The 17066-nt window shown below is 47.0% G+C and overlaps 2 long non-coding RNA genes across 3 annotated transcripts; both read right to left on the reverse strand.

Annotated features, from left to right (window-relative positions):
- Positions 1–11483: 11483 nt before the first annotated feature.
- Positions 11484–13591, reverse strand: LOC143308265 (uncharacterized). 2 transcript variants are annotated; one of them, XR_013065258.1, is made up of 3 exons: positions 13487–13591; positions 13283–13368; positions 11484–11986 (listed from the first exon to the last, which is right to left on the reverse strand). It is a non-coding gene; the product is annotated as an uncharacterized LOC143308265 (long non-coding RNA). The 2 variants fall into 2 exon arrangements; XR_013065259.1 differs by having other exon boundaries at positions 12073–13368.
- A 1551-nt stretch (positions 13592–15142) lies between these two features.
- Positions 15143–15911, reverse strand: LOC143305299 (uncharacterized). The gene is made up of 3 exons (XR_013062163.1): positions 15836–15911; positions 15302–15562; positions 15143–15197 (listed from the first exon to the last, which is right to left on the reverse strand). It is a non-coding gene; the product is annotated as an uncharacterized LOC143305299 (long non-coding RNA).
- Between the last annotated feature and the right edge of the window lie 1155 nt (positions 15912–17066).

A 17066-nucleotide genomic window follows, 5' to 3' on the forward strand; every position in this document is an offset into this window, starting at 1 on the left:
GCGGTGGTGGATGCCGAGGAGGCGGCTTCCATCCAGCTGATCGCGAGAAATCGCATCAAGATCGGCTGGATAAACTGCCGAGTCAGGCGCTGGGCCGACGTCCCGAAGTGCTTCAGGTGCTTAGCCTATGGGCACACGAAGCGGGACTGCAAGGGCCCAGACCGAAGTAAGGCCTGCTGGAGGTGCGGTAAGGACAATCACAAGTCCAACGACTGCACCTCCCCTCCTCGCTGCATGCTCTGCGCCGAGCTGGGCGTGCAGCAGCTCGACCACGCACCAGGGTCTGGGGTCTGTAAGGCCTTCCGCGACGTCCTCAGTGCCCAAAAGCGCGGGACGTAATGGCGACGGTGATTCAGTGCAATCTGAACCGCAGCCGGGTCGCCGACGATTTACTCACACAGCTCTCCCTTGAAATGGGCGCTGATGTTGTAGTCATCAGCGAGCAGTACCGGAACCGGGACTGCTCGTCGTGGTACGTCGACGACCTGGGCGTCGTCGCGCTCTGGGTGAGGGACCCCCGGAAGGTCCCAGTGGTGTGTCACGGAGCGGGTCGCGGGTTCGTCTGGGCCAAATCCCGGGACGTTACATACGTGAGTGTCTATCTCTCCCCCAACGATAGCACTCGCGTGTTCCGGGAAAAGCTCGACGACCTGGAAGACGCGCTCCGCGACATGAACGGCGGGCTCGTTGTGGCAGGCGATTTCAACGCCAGGGCTCTAGAGTGGGGGATGCCAGCTCCCAACACCAGGGGCAAACTGGTTATGGAAATGGCGTCCAGGCTGGGGTTAATAGTGCTTAACACCGGCACTACGCCGACCTACCGGCGACCCGGCTTCGGCGATTCCATCCCAGACGTTACTCTGGTTTCGAAGTGTCTGGGTCGCCGAGCCGCGGGCTGGAGGGGGATGGAAGATTTCACTGGTAGTGATCATCAGTACATCACCTTCCAGATATCGCCCGGTAGGGCGGCACAGCACCGCAGACCTCAGCGCCCACTTGGCTGGAACATGGCCAAGCTGGACGAGAAAAAGTTCGCCGAGTGCTTGAGCCGCGGCCTCGGGGGCATACCATCCACCCCCAGCGATCACCCCGATAGGGGCTTCGCTGAGGCCCTGGTCAGCGACACCATGCGGCTCATCACTCGGGCTTGCGACGCCTCGATCCCGCGCAAAAAGCCGTGGAAAGGCCGAGCCCAGGCATACTGGTGGACGGACCAGATCGCCAGTCTCAGACGGGAGTGTCTGAGGCTACGAAGACTGGCGCAACGAGCCCGCGGTAGAACGGAGGCCTCCGACAGGTCAGCCGAGTACAGGGCGGCGAAAAAGACGCTTAACCGGGCTATCAAGGATAGTAAAGCCCGCTGCTGGCGAGAGCTGTGCGACGAGGTGAACCGCGACCCTTGGGGTCAAGCCTATAAGCTTGTCACTCGCAGGATCCGGTCGCCCGCCGCACAGAACACGATGGACGCAACTACCACCGAGCGTGTGGTGCACGGACTGTTTCCTAACCACCCAGCAAGGAATTTTTATCCGGAGCTGGGTGACGGAGAGCCCGTCCCCACCTTCACTCAGGAGGAGCTGCTGTCAGCGGTGGGTTCCTTGAAGCCCAGGAAAGCCCCGGGCCCGGACGGCATTCCAGCGGAGGTCCTGAAGATGGTGGCGCGTCTCCACCCGAACCTCCTACTGGAAAGGTACAACACCTGCCTCCGGGCAAGCGTCTTCCCGTCGCCTTGGAAGGTTGCGCGGCTTGTACTTATCAGCAAGGGGAAGGGTCCCCCGGACTCTCCGTCATCTTACCGACCGCTGTGTATGCTAAACACAGCCGGTAAGGTGATGGAGAAGATGCTGAAGGCTCGCCTGCTTCAGGCAGTACAAGCCGCCGGTGACCTGTCGGACCGACAGCACGGCTTCAGGAGAGGGCACTCCACCCTCAATGCCATCTCCGATGTAGTAGAGGCTGTCGGACGTGCGGACAATGCGTGCCACCAGGCCCGCCCGCTGGTCCTCCTCGTCACGCTGGACGTACGCAACGCGTTCAATTCGGCGAGGTGGATAGATATGCTGCGACCACTCGAGCGTTTTCGAGTCCCCAGCTATCTGTTGGCCATGGTCAGCGATTACCTCCGTGATCGCTGGCTTACGTACGAGACGGAAGAAGGTTCCAGAGGTTGCGCAGTCTCATCCGGGGCAGCGCAGGGGTCCGTTTTGGGACCCGACCTCTGGAACGTCTTGTACGACAGCCTACTCAGCACCGAAATACCCGACGACGTGTACCTTGTCGCGTACGCGGACGACATCGCCGTCGTCATCACCGCGCGTAGCATCGAGCTGGCGCAGCTCAAGCTGAACCAGGTGATGCGGCGGGTCGGAGACTGGATGGACAGCCACGGCCTCCAGCTGGCGATCCCGAAAACCGAGATCGTCATGCTTACGAGGAGGCGTATACCCACCGTCGTGCCTATGATGGTGGGTGACGTGGCTGTCCAGACACGTAGAAGCGCGCGGTACCTGGGGGTGATGCTTGATAACAAGCTCACCTACTGGGACCACATATGCGCTGTCTCCGACAGGGCGACGGCAAAGCCGGCAGAGCTGAGCAGGCTGATGGCCCACATCGGCGGACCGAGGCCTGGGAAACGTAGGCTATTGATGTCCACGGTCCAGTCCATGCTCCTGTACGGAGCTGAGATATGGGCCGGGGCCTTGGACATCAAGAAATACAGGACACGCATGGCCTCCGTCCAGCGTCGCGGAGCGCTGCGAGTCGTTAGCTGTTATTGTACAGTATCCGCACTTGCAATGCTCGCGATCGCTGGGATCCTCCCCATCGATCTTCTCGCCAAGGAGAGGAGGAGGATCTTCGAGCTGAGCTCGGAGATGGACAGGACAGAGGCCGCGGGTATAGCGCGCGCTGAGACCCACTCGAAGTGGCAGCGTCGCTGGACCGCGGGCAGCACGGGGCGGTGGACAGCCCGGCTAATCGGGGACCTGAGGCTCTGGCAGGAGCGCGCTCACGGCGAGGTAGACTTCTACCTCAGCCAGCTCCTGTCAGGGCACGGCTACTTCCGGAACTACCTGTACCGGATGGCCAAAGTCAGGTCCCCGACGTGCTATTACGGCGACGCCGAACAAGAGGACGAGTTCCACACGTTCTTCGTTTGTGCTCGCTTTAGCGAGGAACGCTCCGCAGTGGCCAACGCAGCTGACCACGACATCGCCCCCGAGAACATCGTGGGGGTGATGCTGCGGAGCGTAGAACTGGGGGACGCGGTCGCGGCGTTCGCGACCTCTGTCCTGGTGGCGAAGAGGGTCGATGGGTGTCTACAGGACCCCCGTCCAGGTCCTGTAGAATAGAGGAGGCCTGCTGTCTGCGCAGGCCAGCACGCCACGGACCCAGACCGAAGTAATGCGATGAGCGGATTCCGGTCTGGGCCCATATGTGGGGTCAGAGGTGGTTTTAGTGGGTAGGCCCTTCAGCATAATTGCAGGAGGGAGAGTCCCACAGTCCCTCCGCAATACGTTGCGGGGGTCTGCGTAATGCATTTCCACCTCTTAAAAAAAATAAATAAAAAAAAAAATCTACATTAGATATGTAATGTACAATTAATAACAATATTATTATTATCATATCTACATTAGATATAATGTAATATACGGGTAACTACCCACAGATCAATTTACATATAATAACAATATGATTAGTACTACATCTACATTTGATATAATGTAATATACTGATTCATTCCCACAGATCAATGTACATTTAATAACAATATCATTAGTACTATATCTACATTCGGTATTATGTAATATACTGATTAATTCCCACAGATCAATGTACATTTAATAACAATATCATTATTACCATATCTACATTAGATATAATGTAATATACTGATTCCTTCCCACAGATCAATGTACATTTAATAACAATATCATTGGTACTATATCTACATTCGATATGATGTAATATACTGATTCAGTCCACAGATCAATGTACATTTAATAACAATATCATTGGTACTATATCTACATTCGATATGATGTAATATACTGATTCAGTCCACCGATCAATGTACATTTAATATCAATATCATTAGCACTATATCTACATTCGATATAATGTAATATACTGATTCCTTCCCACAGAGCAATGTACATTTAATAACAATATCATTGGTACTATATCTACATTCGGTATAATGTAATATACTGATTAATTCCCACAGATCAATGTACATTTAATAACAATATCATTATTACCATATATACATTCGATATAATGTAATATACTGGTTGCTCCCCTGAAATCAATGTACATTTAATAACAATATCATTACTCTTATATCTACATTAGATATGTAGTGTACATTTAATACCAATAGCATTACTACTACATCTACATTAGATCCGGGCGCGGTAGTCCACCGCAACCCGGCGCGTCCCCAGGTGGCGGATAGGGGAACGGCCAGTAGATATACTGGTTAGTTGCGAAATAAGCGCCTAGCGCAGGTGACGAATAAACAACCGCGGTGTTACGTCCGGATTATTTTCAATAATCCGACCGTGGTTAACATTTATTTTCATTTTCTTTTTGACAGTGTTGAATAGTTTAATCGTATAATATACTGAATTTGTGTACCTCGTCGGTGCGCAGCACTTGGAGATAATCCCAGGCGAGGCACACAAAGGAGGCTATAATTAGTTCTTTTCAAACAATAAGAAGTTAACCTTCCTTGGGACGATTGCCTTGTCGAAACCGCGTAGCAATAAACACATAGAAATTCGAAATCGCTAAGGTTAAGGAGAGGTACTATCAACATCTTTCGCCACGCGGTTAAGCAGTGCGACGCACTTGGAAGTTTCCCAGCTTAACCGCGCGGAATAAGGGAAATACGATTTTTGTTTTACTTCGCAACGAAGTACCTCTCCTACCTCCAAAGCATGCGTCAGCCGGTCCTTCCACCAAAGAATGAATGCAATTAAGAACGAAAGCAATTGAAATCTAACGGAATGAAACTATTTGAATGATATTAGAATGCGAGGGTTTGCGTGACAACCGCTGTAGTTCGAAATCGTTCACGAATGTTCGAGACAAAGTTTGACCGAGTCTATAAACATCGTCGTTAAACGTTAAACGTAGAACGTTCGAATATACATAAATCGTCGAGATACGAATAAGAAATGTTAATAACTAATAAGAGCGAAATGAATATTAACTAAATGCGACACGCATGTATCCACAATTGTCGACGATTATAAAACACCGGCTGCATCTCGCGTAAACCGCTAAACATCAAAATTAACAGTACAATTAACGTATGAATAATAATTAACGACATTCAACTAATGGTCATTCAAACTAGTAAACCAAATATTTTTAATAAAATGAAGACCTCTTTCGATACCGGAAATATCGTGATAAAAGCCTCTTTAACTAGACAATTCAAATAAATTAAGTCGCAACAGATTTCGAATATTCCAGAACTTTAGAATTGCGACGCATGAAATCCGTTGTAGCGTTAGAGGGGTAGAAAGAAATGGACAACCTTAGACGAAGGTAGAAGGAAAAACCAGGAAGGGATGAGGGAACTAGGAAGAGCGGCCAACTAGCCCAATACGCGCGGGATTTCCCCTCCGTCACGTACCCCGATTTGCCAAATGATGTCCCCACTTTGGGCCCTTGATCGCGGGTCGAACCCTGAGACACGATCGCTAGACTGAGGCAAATGACTCTTCGTCGAAAAATCGTGAGGTACGTGACGGGGAGCCCGTGTTCGCGTCGAGCAATAGTTTTCGCGTGAAATTGTCGTAATTAGCTGACCGGTAAAGTCCTTGAAAAAGGCAGAGTGCCGGGAGATTGCGGTTCGCGTTTTCCGCGTAAAGGACTCATACGAATACGTTAAATTCTTTTCACACTTTTCAATGATCTATCTTTTTCTCTTTTGTTTTTAAACCGTCCGCTAAGTTAATTATTATTTTCTTTTTTTTCCTTTCGCGTCGCGTCGTCTTTATAATATTTTTGTGCTCGTTTCGTAATTAATCGTTCCGTAACACCGTAATAAAGGCCGATCGCGAACGCGTAGTGCAGTGACAGTTTCCTCATCGTCTTCTTTGATTTCCAGATTTCTCAACGATACCAGCAAAGAAAGCATTCATCAAAGTTATTATTAAATATCATTTCATCTTGTTTCCTGGTAAGTTGTTCATTTCCTTTTATCTAATACGACGAATCTGGACGTAGCGAGGCAAAACGGGCGATCTACGAAATCGCGTATTCTGGAAAGTTTCCCTCTAGATCGTTCCGTTCACAATAGAGACATAAGGTATCGAATATCTAATATATTTTGAAAATTCCGTTTCTCACACAAAAGAAGGCGGCCCCACGAAACCGTGATTGTGGTAGTTTACCCTCTGGGACCGTTCTTTCTTTTTGTTCGCGTTCAGTTCTGTATACGACATCGTCGCTCGAATCGTCGAATCGTTTAATCAAACATTAATTATTCCATAATCAATAGTCTCACTTTCATATAATCTAAACCTTTCTTAATAATGCATTTATTTTCCTTTGTATTTCAAACAGCTCGCATTTTCTGTTAACCAACCATTTATTGTCAGGTTTACTTTTTTTGAGATTATATTTTTGTTACGCCTAAACTGTTTCGATTCATTTACGTTTTAAACCACTTCCTTTTTCCTTCATTTTCACGCCTACCATCTTCGTACAAATTCACACGAGGGGCCCGTATGGGACTAGAGCATTGACGAACCCAATTAAATTCTTAATTAACTATTAATCTATCTATCAACTCTTTTATTGTTCTAATCGCGAAGGATCTAACATCGTCTCGAGCGATTAGGACTGGTGGCAGCGCTAATACCGTTCTCAACCGCGTATCAGCCAACATAATAAAACATAGTAGAACTTTCGTTCTCGTTTTTCGTTTTTCGTTTTTTTTTTATTTTGTACGTCGCGCGCCGTCTCTCTCTCGCTCGCGGCGTAACAAAATTTCTGGTGGCAGCGGTGGGATACTTTTCAATGCTCGTTCGTTGAATTTGTGCGATTAGGAAGTGTAAAAATTTTCAAAGTATCAATTTCAAAATTTTCTAATTGATTCGAGCCACGACTCTGGATGAATACGGAAAGGTTACGAATAAAGATACCCCTTTTGCCACACTTCACTACGCATTGTGCCTATATATTTATTATTGCAAATTTTCGGTGTTATATTTTGTGTTACAATTGTCTATTTCATTTATGTGTGTTATGTGTGATAATTGCTCATTACTGAATCCATAACTGATTTGATCTGATACCAATATCTTTGATTAAACTGCATTTTGTCATTATTTATTTATTTATTTATTATTTATATTTATTTATTTTTCTGTTTATTTATTTATTTATTTATTTATTGTTTCTGTTATTTTGTATTTTGTTAAAGTTTCATTTTCCAACCTACTGATTTCTGGATTTTTCAATTCGATTTTGTCGATTCCTAACTATATTTGTCTGATTGGTGAGCAGTTATCACGAAAAATTTAATATTACATGTCATATTGATTTTTTTGTGTTTATTTTCATATATTTTTATATACATTGTGTATATTTTTGCATTTTGTATATTTTTGAATATTGAACATTTTTCGCGAAAATGCCTAATCCGACTGAAGCAGGGCCCAGTAAAAGTACTGGTATTGCTAGTTTATTAAGCGGAACTAGTACCGGGGAAGGTAACGAATCGGTTTTCACAGCTTCGGTAATAGAAAGCTTTGCCGTTCAACAGGCCGTTCAACATGTGCCTGTTTTTGACGGGAAAAATATTCGATTAAGGGATTTTCTTGCGGAAGTAGAATTCAACGCGGAAAGTCTTCCAACGACATCGACACGCGGTTTCGTACGCCTCGTAATTTCCAAATTAAGAGGTGAAGCTCGCGATAGCGTGCACGGGTTCAAGTTTGAAACCGTTTGGGAATTGATAAAACATTTAAAGCGTCGATTTACGTCGGACCGAACGTATAACGATTACTACTTCAAAATTGCTAATATTCGAATGTACCGAGACGAGTCCGTCTACGCGTTTTACGACCGTATTCGAGCTTTATTGGTCGGGATAGAGGATTTCATTAAGATCGAATACAAAGGCCGATCATCCGATATTATGGAACCCGTAACGGCCACCGCGTTAAATGCTTTCCTTCGCGGTTTACCGGAAGAAATAGGTCGAGCCGTTGAAGCTCGAGATCCGAAAAAGTTAGTAGACGCGTTAGACATCGCCTTAAGAGTAGAAACTCGTTTAAAGGATAGACCGTCCACGTCGTACGATTACTACCGTCCGTCTCATGAGCGTGCTGACGATTATGATTACCGATCGCGTTACCATGACAGTCCGAATAGAAGTCGTAGTTACGCGTATCCTAGATACAGTTCACCCGTACGAGCGCCGGAAGCACTTCGTTATTCTTCGTATTCACGGGATCGAACACCAAGTCCTGTTAGGATATTGCATAGGAAAGACTCGATCGCAGAGGAGCGAACGTGTCCGTGCTGCGCGCATCCTCAACGCATGCATACAAGACCAAGTGCGCAAATAGGCGATAAACGGGAGAATTCACCTGTAAGATCACGAGACTCGCGGTCACTTACACCGCCTTCACGCGAGCCAACGGCCGGACCATCGGGGCGAAGGTCACCGTCACCGGAACGTTTAAACTTGAATACGACTCGTCGTACCGACGCGACGACGAGCCACCAATCTCCAGAGCGTCGTCCGCAGGTGAAATTCCAACAGAGACCGTATTAGCGATAGAAACAAAACGCGACACCCCGATAGTAAAATTATCGTCTAAAGATTTCCAAACGAGAGTCGCGCATTTCCTAATAGACACCGGTGCGGAGATCAACTTAATAAAATTAGATACGCTAATGACAAACATTCCAATAGCTACGCATGAGGCTACGTTAATAACGGGTATTACGCCGCAAAACGACAGAACCATCGGTACTGCAACAGTTCATCTACAGGGAAAACCAGTCCGTTTTCATGTTATACGATCAGATTTTCCACTAAGCACAAACGGAATCTTAGGGCAGGAATATCTTCGCCAGGAGCAAGCCGAAATTTCGTTCGCGAATAATACACTCGTTACGAGCACAGATCCGGTTCATCCAATTAGATTTGTCGATCAACGTTCGCTAGATTATCATGAACGGCGTAAATTAGAACCGCATACTTACATAATTAAAGCTCGTACAAGACAATCCATCGCGATCGATGTCGTTAACAATAAATTAAAAGAGGGCTATTTGCCGCGTTTAACGACTGTTGACGGCCTGTATGTCGGCGAAGCTGCTGTGTCGGTTAACAACCAGGGCGTATGCCATGTATTAGCAATAAACTCGCTCAATGAAGACCTCGAACTTACAGTACCTGCTCAAGAACTGATACCGTTCGATTATCATTGTTTCCCGGAAGAACAGGATGATTCTGATTCGGATAGTGTACCTAATGTAACAACTGATAGAGTTACCGAAATCCTAAGCAAATTACGTTTAGACCACTTGAATGACGAAGAACGTGAGCACGTAGAAATGATAGTAGAAGAATTTCCTGACCGTTTCCATCTTCCATCCGATAAATTACAAGCTACACCCTACATAAAACACAACATACCAACAATAGATGACATACCATTAAACACGCGACAGTACAGATTTCCACCAATACATAAACAAGAAATAGAACGACAGATTTTAACTAAATTATCCAATGATATAATCGCACCTTCAAATTCTCCTTATAACTCTCCTCTGTGGACAGTACCCAAGAAACCAGATTCAAAGGGAAACCCACGGTGGAGAATGGTAATAGATTTCCGTAAATTGAACGAAAAGACAATAGGTGATGCATATCCTTTACCGAACATTACTGAAATTTTAGATCACATCGGAGACGCACAGTATTTTTCTGTCTTTGATTTAGCAAGCGGGTTTCAGCAGATCGAAATGGACCCCAAAGACCGCCATAAAACTGCCTTTACTACGCCAAACGGGCATTACGAATATATACGCATGCCCGAAGGCTTAAAGAACGCGCCAGCCACTTTTCAGCGACTCATGGATCAGGTTCTGCGCGGGTTGCAAGGGATAGAGGTCTTCGTGTATTTGGATGATATAGTCGTTTACGCGAAAGATTTAAATCAACACGGTAAAAAGGTTCGACGTCTATTTACGCGCCTAGCCGATACCGGTTTAACGTTGCAACCTGATAAATGCGAATTTCTTAAGACCGAAGTCGCGTATCTAGGACACGTAATTAGCAAGCGTGGAGTCCGTCCTGATCCTAAAAAGATCGTTGCTGTTAAGAATTTTCCGCGGCCAAAGAACGCGAAAAACATTAGACAATTTTTAGGTTTGGCGGGTTACTACAGACGTTTTATTGAAAATTTTGCGGAAAAATCAAAACCTCTTTCGGATTTGCTGAAAAAGAACGTTCCTTTCATTTGGGGGAAGGAGCAGAAAAAGAGTTTCACCGCGTTACGAAGAGCACTGTGTCGTGCACCGATTTTACAATACCCAAATTTTGATAAGCCATTCACATTAACGACCGATGCTTCAGACTTTGCAATAGGAGCCGTTTTGAGTCAGGAGAAAGATGGACACGATTTACCGGTAGCATACCTTTCTCGCACGTTAACTAAGCCGGAACGGAACTATTTTACAACCGAAAAGGAATGTTTAGCCGTTTTATATGCGGTATTGCATTTTCGACCATATTTGTACGGTAGGAAATTTAAGTTAGTGAGTGACCATGAGCCGTTGAGGTGGATAAATTCAATTCAGGATCCCGGTCAACGTCTAGTACGTTGGAGACTGAAGTTACGGGATTACGAGTACGATTTCGCGCATAAACCAGGGAAATTCAATACCAACGCCGATGCCCTGTCGCGAAACCCGATTGTTATCGACGAATTACACTGTTTGTGAAAGAAAGCATCGCCAACAAATTATTAATAATTAAATTAAACATTTATTGTAATGAAAGGAAATACATTCTAACAATCGCAGAAAATAAAAGCCGTTCTAGAACAATCTCGCGCTAAACCGGACAAAAAGAAAAGAATCGCAAAAAACTGTCGAACGCGGAGACGAAAAAAGGGCCTGACCCCGGCCTCCGCGCCCCACTCTCCGGCCCGGCACGGAAGAGTGTCAGGCACTCACACATAGACAAGTCGCGAAACATATTACCAAATAAGGCAATAAAAAGGTCACGGAGCCCCCTAATTGGCGCTCGGGAGCTCCGTGAAACAAATCCGTGTGCCTGCCGGAATCTATAAAGGAGCCGGAACAACAAAGGCGATTAGAACAATTAGAGTAACAATCCTTGGCGAGCGAGTACAGTATCTTTCAAAGTTTTAAACGAGTTGCGCGAACAGTGGCTTGTAACCACTAGCCTCCGCGGTAAGCGGCTCTTGTATTAAATAAACTATCTCCTAGTCAAAGTGAAGCGCATTTATTTAAAACCCGATTCACTAGCGGCATAATAGTGCGGCAAAAGCCAGCTATAAATTCGCAAACAGTAAAAGTGGTCCTTCGAGCCGGATATAGTGATCGGGAGTGCAGTTTGTGCTTAAAACACGGTGCCTGGGCTTCAAAAGCAGCGACACCCTTTACCGGATTATACCGGGACGCACAAATTTGCCAGCAAAGGTGCCTGGGCTTCACTGAAGCAGCGACACCCTCCAACACGCTACACGGAGTCGATCAAACGACATGGCCTCCAAGGATCTGTCCCTGAAGGAGCTGTACGCAGCTCAATCCGCCTCCAGGGGTCTCATCAGCCGAGCAGTGGACAACTTCACTAAGCTGGGAAAGGCGCAGCGAACCACAACCGTCACCAGCAGCAGGCTCAGCAACCTACGGGGATACTGGGAGAAGTTCGTCCAGCAGCACATGCAGATCCTCGCGCTGGCAGACAAGGAAGCAACTGCAAAGGATGAGTACTTTGTGAAAGATTTATTTGTCGAAACATCTTGTATATTTGAAGAAGCGTGCGATTATTTTAACGAATACCTCGCGAAATTAAAGCCTCCGCCGGTCGCGCAGTCGTCGTTTGACGAAAGTCACGTTGCTAATTCGCAAAACGTCGTGAACTCAATTAAATTACCGCAAATTACAATGCCGACCTTCTCAGGAGACTTCCATGAGTGGGAGAATTATCGTGACTTATTTCTGGCATTGGTAGATCAGAACGTTGCACTAACAGGGGTACAGAGACTTCATTATCTAAAATCCAGTCTTTCGGGCGAAGCCGCCTTAACTCTAAAGAATATCGCGGTAACAGAATCAAATTACACCACAGCATGGGAACTCCTGAGAAAAAGGTACGATAACACGCGTCTAATAGTCCACTCACATCTGCGAACGCTCACAGAAATACCCAATATAAACCGCCCATCTGCCAAGGAATTGCGCAACCTGCGAGATAAGGCGAACGATGTTCGTCAAGCACTAACTAATTTGGGGAGACCGGTAGCAAGCTGGGATGACCTTTTCAATTTTCTAATAATCTCAAAATTAGACCGCGCTTCCTTGAATGATTGGGAACTTCAATTGGGGAGCAGCACCGCGCTGCCATCGTTCGCAGAATTGGACGAATTCATAACCTGCCGGATACGCGCGTTTGATGCGGTTGAATCGAGCAAACAGACGGCGCAGACTGACGAGTCAAAGATTAAAAAGCGAAGTTCAGATAAACGCACGTCTATAGTGTCACATCAGACTGACTCTAGTGCTATTAAGTGTGCATTCTGCAAAGCAAGCCACGCCTTAGCAACTTGTAACAAATTTAAGCAGAAACACGTCAATGAACGGCGTGCCTTTCTTTTCGAGAATCATTTATGTTTTCGCTGTCTAAAACCGGGGCATGGTACAGCAAAATGCCTCTCAAAGTCAGCCTGCGTCGCCTGTCACGGCAAACACCACACGTTGGTGCACTTTAAAAACGTCGACTCCAATGTCAGCAGCGGTCGAGCTGCTGAAACACAGCAGAAGGCAGCAGAGACTGATTTACCCTCCACTTCTCAGCAGGATGAGAAGGAGCAATCATCCACGTGCCATGTAGCTTATTCTCGCATTAATAAAGCACTGCTGCCTTCCGCGTGTGTCAAAATTACCGCGGACAATGGCAGAACTATTCTCGTGCGCGCACTGCTGGATCAGGGTTCGCAGGTCACGTGTGTGACCGAACGCATAGCAGACCACTTGAAATCCAAAAAATTACCTGTCGCGGTAAATCTCTCTGGAATAGGGGGGGTCCGCGCGGGAAGGGTAAAACATGCGGTCGAACTAGAGATGTCCTCTTGTAATCTAAAAGATAGGGAGGAAGCCAAAATTAGATTCTCGGCTCTGGTATTAAAGAGCCTAACCTCTTACACTCCGAGTTCTTTCGAATTCGATTCAAAATGGAAGCACTTAGTCGACTTACCTCTTGCTGATCCAAAGCCCAGTGACTTTCAAGGGTTTGACTTACTCATCGGGGCTAACGAATACGGCAAAATTATGCTGGATGGGGTGGTAAAAGGTCCTCCCGGCACCCTGATCGCGCAGCGTACCGTGTTTGGCTGGGTCCTGTCGGGATCGTGTGGGCCAACACACGGAGGCTTGCGATCGGGGCTGCAAGTCTATCACGTTGAGATACTCGACGATCTGCATAAAAATCTGAAAAAATTCTGGGAATTAGAGGAGACTCCAAAGGGGTTAGGATTAACTCGCGATCAATTAGACTGTGAAAACCATTTCAAAGAGACTCACCGCCGCCGTATCGACGGACGTTACGAGGTTAGGTTGCCGTTCGCAAAAAACCCCAAGCTCACGGTCGGGGACACTGCAAATATTGCGAGGAAAATCTTTCAGTCAAACGAAGTGCGAGCAAGGAAGAATCCCGAGGTGTATAGGGAATATCAGACCTTTTTGCAAGAGTATCTTGATTTAGGTCACATGAGTCGAATCAGGGAAACCGAATCTTTAAACGATAAAGTTTTTATTTCTCACTTACCTGTATTGCGTCAGGAAAGCCAGACCACGAAATTGCGCGTAGTCTTCAATGCTTCAATGAGCTCCTCTAACGGTAAATCTTTGAATGACTGCCTCCACGTAGGGCCCAATTTGCAAGCAAATCTGTTTGCGATACTGATTAGGTGGCGTTGGCACCGCTTCGTATACACGGCGGACATTGCGAAAATGTTCCGCCAAATACGCGTAGCACCCGAAGACACTAAATATCAGTGTATCTTCTGGCGTCCTTCAGAAAACTCTCCGCTAGCAGCTTATCGTTTGGAAACCGTCACATACGGCACGGCGTGTGCACCCTTTCATGCCAATCGCGTCTTAAAACAACTCGCGAAAGACGAAGGCGAAAAGTATCCGTTGGGAGCAGCCATCTTGTTAGACGAATTCTACGTAGACGATGCTATGTTCGGTGCAGACGATCCGTCGCTATTGGTAGACATGCGCGATGAGCTGAACCGATTGCTCATGGCGGGCGGGTTTAAATTGAGGAAATGGGCAAGCAACTCTTCGTCACTCCTCAAAGATATCCCAGCAGAGGATCATGGGTTAGCGGTTAGCAGAACCTTGCAAGATGACGAAAGGGTTAAGGTGTTAGGAATTCAGTGGAACCCTTCCTCCGATGTCTTTCATTTCCATACGAATACTCCCGAACTTAAGAAATATACGAAGCGGGCATTCTTATCGCTATTGGCAAAAACGTACGACCCGTTAGGTTGGATAGCACCCTTTATTGTTCAAGGAAAAATAATCTTACAAAAGTTGTGGTTGGCAAAAGTTAGCTGGGACGACAATTTACCTCCAGATTTAGCACGCGATTGTGAGAAGTTTCACTCAATGCTCTTCTACACAAGAGATATTTCGATTCCTAGATGGGTAGGAGTAGGAGGGGAGATAAAAACGGTGCAGCTACACGGCTTCTGTGATGCCTCTCACTTAGCGTACGCTGCAGCGGTGTATATCCGAGTAGAGTCTTCGTCAACAAAGGTTACGCTGCTGTATGCAAAAACTAAGGTGGCCCCGTTGAAAGTGCAGAGCATTCCTCGGCTTGAACTCTGCACGGCTGAGCTGCTGAGTCGGGCGATCAATTTTGTTCTTGGGGCGTTGCGAGTCAAACTCGATGCCATCGTCTGTTGGTCAGATTCAAAGGTTGTATTAGATTGGTTAAATGCACCTCCAGGAAACTGGAAGACCTTCGTAGCAAACCGAGTATCAGAAGTGCAAACGAGCTTACCTTCGGCTCTGTGGCGTCACGTTCCAGGGACGCAAAACCCCGCCGATTGTGCGTCGCGAGGATGCTCAGCCAGGGATCTCAGGACGCATGATCTCTGGTGGAGTGGACCGAACTGGCTGTCAGATCCCTCGGAGAGCTGGCCACAGCAAGGGTTCACTCCAAGGGACGAGCAGGTCGGCGAGGAATGTTCGGTACAGGTGGTTTCAAACGTAGATCACAAGGTGGAACCGTTGGAGATCTTCTCTCGTTTCTCTTCCTGGCCTAAATTATTGAGAGTACTTGTATACGTGTACAAATTCTACAACGCGTGCAGAAAAAGTCCAAACACAGAGAAAGGCAAGGTCGTCTCGAAGACAGAAATACAGTTCGCAAAAACTAAATGCTTTCAACTGACACAAGGTAATCACTTTCCAACAGAATTGAGAGAACTTGCTAAACCAAAAGGAGTGCTAACTAAAAGTTCAATTTTGGCTCTTTCCCCGTATTTAGATAAAGATCACATAATTCGCGTGGGTGGGCGCTTAAAGTACTCACCTCTGCCTGAATCGGAGAAACATCCGATAATACTTCCGCGATGCCACGTCACTTCACTAATTTTGAAGCACGTGCATATCATGACGCAGCATGGAGGGCTGCAACTGACATTGCGAACCCTGCGCCAGCAGTATTGGGTCATTCACGCGCGAACCCAAGTAAAAGGGCTAATAGCGAAATGCGTAATTTGCGTTCGACAGCGCGCACAAACCTTACAGCAGCAAATGGGAGACTTGCCACGAGAACGCGTAACCCCAAGTCGCCCGTTTAGTATTGTGGGAGTCGATTATGCAGGCCCATTTGCATACCGTGTCTCACAAGGCCGCGGGCAAAAAACACGAAAATGTTACCTTGCGCTGTTTGTTTGTTTGTGCGTTCGGGCTGTACACTTAGAGTTAGTCAGCGACTATACCACAGCCACATTCTTAGCCGCGTTCGAGCGATTTACGTCACGAAGAGGCCTGCCCTCGAAAGTTTTTTCCGACAACGGCACAAATTTTAAAGGCGCATGCAACGAAATTAGGTCGCGAATACGAAACCTTAGTTCGGATAACGAATTTTGTAACGATGTGGCCACGCGGGGAGTGGAGTGGAAGTTTATCCCGCCCGGTGCGCCACACTTCGGCGGTCTATGGGAAGCAGGGGTCAAGAGCGTTAAGCACCATTTAAAACGAATACTAGGCTCCTTTAACCCCACTTTCGAAGAGTTTTCGACACTACTTTGCAAAATAGAATGCTGCCTCAATTCGCGTCCATTATGTCCGCTTCGTGACGATCCGGAAAGTTTCGATGCACTAACCCCGGGTCACTTTCTCACAGGTTCTCACTTAATGTCCGTGCCTGACGCTTCGTTGTTAGACGTAGCTGACTCGCGACTTTCGAGATGGCAGGCAATACAAAAAGTCCATGAACGATTTTGGAAGCTGTGGTCCGCGGATTACTTGACAACACTGCAAACTAAAACGAAATGGCGAATCGCGAGCGAGTCGTTGCGTGTCGGCGATTTAGTTCTTCTGCGGAATAGCAATCTCCCTCCAACTCAGTGGAATTTGGGAAGGGTAACAGAGATTTTCACGGGCGGGGATAATCTCGTGCGAGTGATTCGGGTAAGAACGGCGACAACCGAGTACACTAGACCGATCACTCAAGTATGCAGACTGCCTGTGAATGAAGAATGAATGAGACTGTTTATAAACACAGAGTGCGAATGAATGAGTATGCGCGGTACATT

The sequence above is a fragment of the Osmia lignaria genome, chromosome 1, assembly GCF_051020975.1.
Source record: "Osmia lignaria lignaria isolate PbOS001 chromosome 1, iyOsmLign1, whole genome shotgun sequence".
NCBI classification, from domain to species: domain Eukaryota; kingdom Metazoa; phylum Arthropoda; class Insecta; order Hymenoptera; family Megachilidae; genus Osmia; species Osmia lignaria.